This window comes from Pteropus vampyrus, unplaced genomic scaffold (assembly GCF_000151845.1).
Source record: "Pteropus vampyrus isolate Shadow unplaced genomic scaffold, Pvam_2.0 Scaffold138, whole genome shotgun sequence".
Taxonomy (NCBI): domain Eukaryota; kingdom Metazoa; phylum Chordata; class Mammalia; order Chiroptera; family Pteropodidae; genus Pteropus; species Pteropus vampyrus.
The window spans coordinates 756951-764980 of record NW_011888919.1 but is presented as its reverse complement, the minus strand read 5'-3'; positions in this window follow the sequence as shown (position 1 = coordinate 764980).

The following is an 8030-nucleotide window of genomic DNA, read 5'->3' as shown; positions in this document are numbered from 1 at the left end:
GCTGAGCCCCGCCGAAATTGTCACAGTTCTTGCTCGTTCTTAAAAAAATCACAGCTCAAATGTCCCTTCCTCCAGGAAGCCTTCTCTGATGCCTTTGGCCCTCCTTCCAGTCCTACTCACTCTAGAGTGGTCTATGTCCCCCAGTGGATGTGAGAATCAGAAGGACAGGGTCTGGGACTAAGTCACCACTGGGTCCCCAGCATCAACTAGCACAGGACCGACAACAGAGCAGATGCTCAGGGAATATTGAATGAATGAATGAATGAATGAATGAATGAATGAAATAAGAGACGAATGGATGAATGAATGAAAGTTCTGTGTTCAGGATGTATCTAACTCAACATGTCTGTCCTGACATAGTGACTTTCTGAGAACTGGTACTGAAGTTCAAACCTCTCCCTCTGCAAGAAGCCTGCCTGTCCTCCCTGTAATGCACTTGTGGGGTCCCATATGCTGGGAAGGCCAAAGCTCCCCTCTGTGCAGAAGAACCTCCTTCCCAGCCTCATCTCCTCTGCTCCCCCCACCACGGGACCCAACCCTGGCTGCCAAAACCAGCACCCTGTTTGGAGTGAGTACTTCGGGCCAGGGCTCGGAGCCTTCTCTAGTCCTGATTGTCGTCAATTTCTTGGCCGCATCTACTAGGAAAAACAGATATTACACCATCGTACAGCTTGCACACAGTTCAAAGGAAAGCGAAATAAAAACATGATAAAATGCACTGTCAGCCTCCCTCTGGGGAGTGGCTCCTTCGGCTTTCGATCCCATGTGGCTTCTGTCAGAGGAAAAGACTTCCCTTGGATGAAGCATATTCAAGCACAAGAAAACACAAATTCCTCTGAAGGACACAAGTGAAAATCTTTCACTCGTTCTGTCATAGCTCTTATGGGGTCACGATCTACTGGGCAGTCACGTGACAGCTGTGGCCTTTATTTTATTTTATTTTGGTCCAGAATGTCAATGAAACAAGTAAGTATGATAATGACATTGGTTACTTCAATCACCTCTAAAGTCATCAGTTGTTTACCGAGTGCCTGGAATAGCTCCTTTCATTCTCTCATTCATATTCTCCCTGCCTCCCCTTCCCTCCCCTCCTCTCCCCTCCTCTCCCCTCCTCTCCCCTCCTCTCCCCTCCCCTCCTCTCACCCTCCCCATGAACCAAATGAAAACCTTGACTTTTCCAGGGAAGCCTCAGCACTGAATCCCAGAGCCTGCAACACTGTCTGAGATGTACAAGTTGTACATCCTTGAATAAATGGTCTAGCGTGATGGACAGAGAGTGCCAAAAATGACACCTGCCAGCACTGTGCTAACAAGGTCCAAGGAAAGCCCAGAGGACGTGCCTGCCAGCACCTCTGGCCCTGCAGAGAGCTCCAGCAGGATCTTGCCCGTCTGTCTGATGCTTTAAGATTAGTTACTGAAACACCTTCACTTACAGTAAAGTCTTACTTTTGCACTGGGTCCTGGGGCAAGTGAGCTCTATAGCAGTGTCTTAGTTTCCTACAGCCCTTTGGGGTTCTTGGACAGACATTTTTAAACAGACATTTTTAGGACTCATCTCTCTAGTGCAGGTCTCAAGGGTTGGGGTGCTTTGTGTGGGGCTTAAACCCCTCGCTGCTCAGGGAAAAGTGCCACGTTTTTTATATTCCCCCCACCCCACCCCCCAGTGAGTCACTGCAGCGGGGGTGGGGATTTTGGCAAGGCTGAGTCTCTGCTTCTCCTACCCATCTCAAAGTGGATGTTTTAATTTTTTGTTTATGGAGGAGCTGTTCAGCTGGTTTCAAGTCTTTTTCATAGAAAATTGTTCCATATGGAGCTGTAGATTTATTGGGTCCATGGCAGGAGGCGAGTTTAGGACCTTGCTATGCCACCATCTTGAACCATTCCCCTCAAAGTCATTTTAAAAGGGAAATTCAAATCAAAACTACTACCACTTTATATCCACTAGAATAATGGTAATTTTTTAAATTATAAAAAAAAAGCGTTGGTAAGGGTGTGGAGAAATCGGAGTCCTCACATTTTTCTAGTGGGAATGTAGAATGGTGAAACCACTGGGGAAAATTGTGTGTTCCTCAAAAAGTCAAACAAAATGACCACGTGAACAAGCAATTCTACTCCTGGGTAGATACCCAGAATTGAAATAGTCATTCGAATAATTGCTTGTACGGAAGTGTTCAGAGTGGCGTTATTCAGTAGATTCGAAAGGTGGAAACATCACAGATGTCCCTCAATTGATAAAAAATTAAATGTAGTATATTCGTATAATGAAATATTATTTCTCATAAGGAATAAAGTACGGATACATGCTACAACATGAATCTGGAAAACATTGTGATAAGTTAAAGAAGCCATACACACGAAGCACCACATAGTACATCATTCTATTTATATAAAAGCCCCAAATAGGTAAATACATTGAGACCGAAAGCAGATTCGAGGACTGGGAGGAGAGAGGAATGGGCAGCTGCTTAATGAATCTGGGATTTTCTTTTGGGGTGATGAACATATTCTGGTGATCGTTACATGACGTCTTGCACGTACTAAATGCCACTGAATGGACAATGGTTAAAAACGGTGATGTGTCTTTTATGTCATGTGTGTTCTCCACGTATAAAAATGAAAAATAAAAGCATTTGAATGGGAGTGGGTGTCCAGAGAGCAGAGGGAACTGTCCACACCACTGGTGCTGACCACTTTGATCTGTGTCATTATTTCTGTTGCTGGACTGATACTCTTCCTGAGTCTCTCCACTCTCTAGTGTGCTTCTGAGTCCCGTTGGCTTGTGCAGAGCCGAGGCTGGTCTGGTTCAACTAAACCTAAAACCCTTGATCTACTTGTTTCCTGAAACAACCTGTTCCCTTCTCACTGATGATCAAAAACCACAAGTAGGTCTGATTCTCAAGCTTCCTCCTTGATGGCAAAGCCACAAACAGGTGTGATAAGTGCTCCGTAGAAGACATTCAAAGTGCCGTCAAGATGTAATGGGGTGACTCCCTGAAGCCTCTGGGTTCAGGGATTTTTTTGGGGGGGGGGGTGACATTTAAACTGAATCCGGGAGAATGAACAGAATGCATATGAAGAGACCACGGAGACAGTCAGATGAGAACCATCATGCATGAACACTGGAACATAGGGATGTGGAGTTGGGGTGCAGACACTGAGGTTGAGGAACAGAAAGTGGGGGGAGGGTGCAGCTGTGAGACATGGGGGTTGAGCTATGGGAGATATTTGGGGTTGCAATAAGGAGGTGTAATAAAATGGTGAGCCGTGAAAGGTATACAGGATGCTTGGCACCCATTCCACCCATTCAGGGGCTCCCTGTGTGCAGAGGCTGGACAGCTTCAGACTGCCTTCCCCCGATGGCCTTGCAGCTGGGGTTCTGGAGGCCTTTGAAACTTTGGACGGCACAGCCATGGAGTCACCAGGTGCTTCCCCAGCAGCAACTGTGAGCCCCAGCAGTAGCCTTCGAGGTGACGAAAGGCTGCTGGAACTTCAGCAGTTACGTCCAGATCCCCGAGTCACATTGGTGGTACTGCTCTGGATGTCCCCGCTTCAAGCCTGCTCCTCCAGCCCCTCCTATGACACCCAGGCTCTTAATTCACTGTTTTCCTTGGAGGATCCAACCAGGGCTGGAGCAGGGCCAGACCGTCCATATTTTGGTCGCCAGAAGTCCCTTTGCAGGAAATGGGGTCAGTCACTAAAACCTCGATGATGTGCTTAGAACAAAGGAGTGACACAGCTGCCTCTTCAGCCAGCAGAGGAGGACCATCTGGCCCTGGGGAGCCCCAGCCCCTCCTCCTGCATACCTGGCATTCTTTCTCCACTCCCAAAACCACCACATTCCTGCCTGTCCCCTGGGAACGGGGCTCCCTGAGGCCAGATGGAAATAACAGGAGGGATATTTAGTCAATGAATTTCTGGGGAAAAGGATATTTAGTCATTGAATTTAGTCAATGAATTTCACCCAGTGGGGAAGTGGGTGAAAGCAGGAAATGCCAGCGTCCTCCTGGGTTTCAAGCCAGGAGCCCAGCTCTGGTCAGTCCTGACCAGGAGCCTTGGGATATCAATGTAGGTCTTGTCAGGGGTGTCTGTGAGCAGAGCCCGCCTGTCCTTTCCCAGAGGGGCTGAGCCAGGGGGCTTTGGAAGTTCCTGGACTGGAATTCAGGAGTCCTGGGGTCTGTTCCAGCCTGCGTCACGGACCAGGAGGACCCCGGCTCAGGGTCTTGGTTGGATCTAGCGAGCGGAATGAGGGAATAAAACACACGGCTGTTTGAAGTCAGGATCTTACACTTTCTGCCAGGAGAGCCAGAATCTTCTCTAGCCATAAGAAAAGGCAGAATCCCAGCATCTAATGATGGCTTCAACCAAGACAGCTGTGGTCCTGCCTCTGGTGATGGTTACAGATGTGGGCTCTCATGCAGAAGACAGAGCTGCCCACGGACAGTGAGGGCCCACAGAGGACACATTAGGGAGGGGGTCTCTAAGGGGTCTCCGATGGGGCAGGATTGTGTGCAGAGGCTTCTTCGATACTCTGAGAAGGGGCTGAGGCAGGATGCAGATCTCAGGCTGTCTCACCCCAGATTCTCAACGCTGTTGAGTTAGTGGCTCTTGGTGTCCCCAAATCTCAGAACCAGCCACTGCCCTCCCATCAACACAGGCTCCCAGACCCCCTGCCAAGTCCTTATCTCCCTTGATTTTCTCTCCTTTTTATGACTCAGCTCCAGGCCCAGGAGTGCAGGCTGGAATATCTCTAATCAGACACAACCCCAGCCCTGCCCCCGGGGAATGTACTTTCTGCTTCATATGGCTGGCATCCCAGATTTTGGCAGAGGCAATCAAGCCTGGGTTCCAGCCTGCCTTGAGCCATCTCAGGAAACTTCTGGAACCGAAACCACGAGAAACGAGCACACATCTCCCCCCGCAACACACACACACAACTGGTAAACAAGACTCAGTAACTAAGCCTGTAGGAATTGCCTAGAGCCTATTCTATTAATAAATTTATTAACTAATCGGCTGTTACTCGCCGAGAGTAAAAAAGTTTTACATCCTTACGCGATTTACAACACCTTCAAAGGAAAGTTTCAGTAAACAACTTCGACATAATTCCATTTCCTAATCTATTTTTTCAATTAAACCATAATATAGTTTATGACAAAGTCAAGTGGTTATCCAACGTCCTGAAGTGTTAACCTCACAGTTTGGACAACGCTGCTCCATTCTATGGCTGCAGACGAGGCGGGGTCGCGAAACAGGAGGAAATGTGAACTAGGAGAGGAGCACACTGTGCCTCTGCCCCATGGGAGGAAGAATACATTTAGGGTTCTCGTCGCTGCACAGATGTTTCTGCTATGGCAGGATCTTCCCCGGTCTCCTACTTCCCCGGTCCACGCTCTTCACAGCAGATACAGGGATGTTTGTAGACACGAATCTGAACATTTACCTCCCCTGCTCAGGACCCAGCCATAGTATCCAGTGCACTGAGTATAAAGCTCTGTGAGCCCTCCTTGAGCTTCGCAAGGGACTGACCCTACTCCCCTGCCCTCCACACACCCTCTCTGGGCTCAGCCTTCCTGAAACACTCACAGTTCTGGCTCATCCTTGAAACCTCAGCTCAAATATCCCCTCCTCCAGGAAGCCCTCTGTGAATTTTCAAGATGAGTGGTGACCCACCCACTCACCCCCAGCTCTCATAGCTCCTGGGTTTCCTCAGCTCAGACCTGACCTCTCTGAGCCATCATGCTTTGAGGATGGTCCGTGACCACCAACGATGGGACAGTGTTACTGAGTCACCTCCTAAAATTCAGATTTATGTGCCCAGTGTGCTAGTAGGCCAAGACACTGACACTCGGGTGCTTAACGATAGAGAAAGGTTTATTCGATTTGGCCAAAGTGAAAGGACCCATCTTCCCCCCAAAAGCAAAAGTAACGAGTTTTTACGTAGCTCGGGAGTAGGGGAGGGGAAGTTTCAGGGACCTGAGGAGAAAGTCTGTGTTTCCTGAGTCACACGTAACATTTTGTGCAACCTGACTCCTGGATGTTAACGACTGGTCACGACTTTGTAAAGGCATTTATTCTTTCTGCAAAACAAGCTCATAACTTCTCCTTGTGGCCCTGGAGTTATCTCCTCCTGCTTGACAGAGAAACAGGACATCAGCGACACAAAATTATACGGTGGGAACGAGGGTCGTGGGGTTGAAAACCCAAGATCCTGCAAAATATCTCACAATCGTGAGACTGCGACATTATCTTTAAAGCAAAAAGCAGAAACTGGACTTCTCGCCATTGTTTAAGCTATCTTTGTTTTACGCTTTGTTTTTCTAGTCTTTCGAGCAAATTGCACTTTTAAACATTTCTTCTGGAGCTTGTTTTGCAGGCGGGTCCTCAGAACATTGGGTCCATTGGGACTGGTTACTGCCATTTTTCAGGGAAGGAAACTGAGGCTCAGAGAGGCAAAGTCCCTCTCCTGGTTGCCCCTGGAAAAGCCAGTGTATAGGTGCCAGCGGTTACCTCTCCCCCGCAGAGCTGGGCTGTGATGACACCTCTGCCCCCGGTCTGGGATACACCGGAGCTGGCATGGGGGACGACCCGGAGCTGACCTGGATATTTTTTCCTAAACCCTCAGCTTCTGCTGGATCTGCTAGGATTCCCAGCTCCACGTTCCACTCCCGCATCTCTAGGTCCTCACCCGGGTTTCTGTCGGAAATGGGTGCATTTCACGGAGGAACCTGCATCTGGGCCTGGGCGGAAGTCTGGGTGGGTGCGAGTGTCGGAGGCTCCCTGAGGAGAGCAGAGGCACGGAAGGTGGGAACTTTCGAAGCAGAGGGGCATGGCTGCCCAGAAGAGTGACAGGTCACCTTTGGAGAGAACCTTATCGGTGCTGGGAAGTGACTGAGATGAAATCCCGCAGGAGCTAGGGGCGGGGCCTCCCACGCCTCACTGCACGGGGTGACCTGACCCCACGGGGTCCCTCCAGGGTGAGGCGCCTTCACCTTCTGTCTTCACGTCCTGACCCCAACGCGTCTCTCTCTTCTCGGGGGAAATCCCACATCCATCGCCCTCTGAAGATGCATGTTAAGGATCAAAGTCTTTGAGAATCTACTGACCGTGCTGGAATTTCTCTCAGAGAACCTTCCAGACAAGTAATACTGATAAGAACATTGACCGCAACAACCAAACTACGATGTATTATCTCCTCCCTCTCCCTCTCTCTCCCTCCTTCCCTCCCTCCCTCCCTCTCCTGAACCCCATGAAAATTGTGATTGTTGAATGTCCTCCCTCACCTGTGCCTGAAACAAAGCCTGGGCATAGGGGGTGCTAAGTGGATATGTGCTCCTGAGTAAATGGCCCCTAATGAAGAGGCAGAGGACGGGAGGAGGAGAGCGCCCCGGGGGACCGTGAGTCCCAGGGGTCCTGCAGGGCCTCCCCCACATTTGTTTCATGAGCCACCCCAGCATCCTTCCAGCACATTTCCCTTCGCCCCCCCACCTTGTTCAATCTGGAATTTCCAAACGTGTAAAAAGCCAGCCTCTTTGACCCCGAATCCCCCTGAGCTGTAGTTGAGCGAGCAGGTCCTGGTCTGGGGCTGTGAGGTCAGGGGGCCGACGGGCGCCCCCGTGAGGATGTAAGAGGTTAACAATGTGCAGAGGAACGCGAGGAAAGCAGAAGACTCATGTGGCCCGATGGAAAAGCTGCTCGGTGGGTCCGTGATGGGAGAGAGCATCATCACGCCATCCTGCTGGATGAAGAGGCCACGGCACCGGGCATGAGAGGGAGGCATTTGGGGAGAGTATCATGGCGGTGGAGGAGGGGGCATCTGTATGCTCCTGGCTCTGAAAGGATTTCGTGGTGCCAGACATGATGAAATTTCATGTCTGGCACCACGAAATCCTTTGAGAGCCCGGCGTGTCTGTGCAGGCTGGGCCCAAGATAGGAGATCAGATGAGATCACCTGTGCGAGAGACAGGATAAAAGCACCTGCTGAGAACCACAGACCTTCCTCTGACTCCGCTGCAGCCAACCCAGAGGCATGA